This window comes from Arachis duranensis, chromosome 4, assembly GCF_000817695.3.
Source record: "Arachis duranensis cultivar V14167 chromosome 4, aradu.V14167.gnm2.J7QH, whole genome shotgun sequence".
NCBI classification, from domain to species: Eukaryota; Viridiplantae; Streptophyta; class Magnoliopsida; order Fabales; family Fabaceae; genus Arachis; species Arachis duranensis.
The window spans coordinates 30,777,299-30,778,237 of NC_029775.3; positions in this window are offsets into that span (position 1 = coordinate 30,777,299).

Sequence of the window (939 nt, forward strand, 5' to 3'; positions counted from 1 at the left end):
CATTTGCTCAAACTGTTGTTGAATCTGCTGCTGCATTATCTTGTTCTGAGCTAGAATTGAATCCACTCCTTCCAACTCCATCACTCCTCTTCTTTGTGATGGTTGGCGTTGTCTTTGATGAGCAAAGAAATATTGGTTATTGGCCACCATATCAATGAGGTTTTGAGCTTCCTTTGGACATTAGGAGGAAGAATGCTACTTCCACAGTGTCTAGCATTTGCAAATGTATATGAAGCCAGGACTCTTCGTTGTTGTTGGCCCCTCCTCCTGGTTGATTGGATCTCCTTCTATTTCTTGGAATTCCTCCTCAGATTCTTCCTCTCCAATAACCTTCTTCCCTCTTTCATCTCTTCTTATTCTCCGAAGAGTTCTTTGGTTAATTTCAGAGAGGACAAGGGAAGATCTTCCTGTACCTGACATACAAACACACAACAATAAACACACAGATCCAGAAAACCAATGAAACTTCAATCTATAGCTAGAATGAAGTTTTAGTTAATTTAAGCAGAAATTCAAACAGTTAGTGTGTTAGTAGGAATTAGAATAACAGAAAAGAAAAAGTGCTTAATCTAGACCTCCACTTCACTTAATCATTGTCAATCTATTTCAATCCCCGGCAACGGCGCCAAAAACTTGATGTGTGGAAAACGATCCAACACAAAACTCACCGGCAAGTGTACCGGGTCGCATCAAGTAATAATAACTCACATGAGTGAGGTCGATCCCACAGGGATTGAAGGATTGAGCAATTTTAGTTTAGTGGTTGATTTAGTCAAGCGAATCAAGTTTTGGTTGAGTGGGTTGTATTTAACAGAAGCTAAATTGCTTGGAATATAAAGGGAGAAGGGAGAATTGCAGTAAATTAAAGAACAGGAAAATAAAATAGACCGAATCTTAAAGAACAAGAAACTAAATGACTGAAACTTAAAGTGCAAGAAA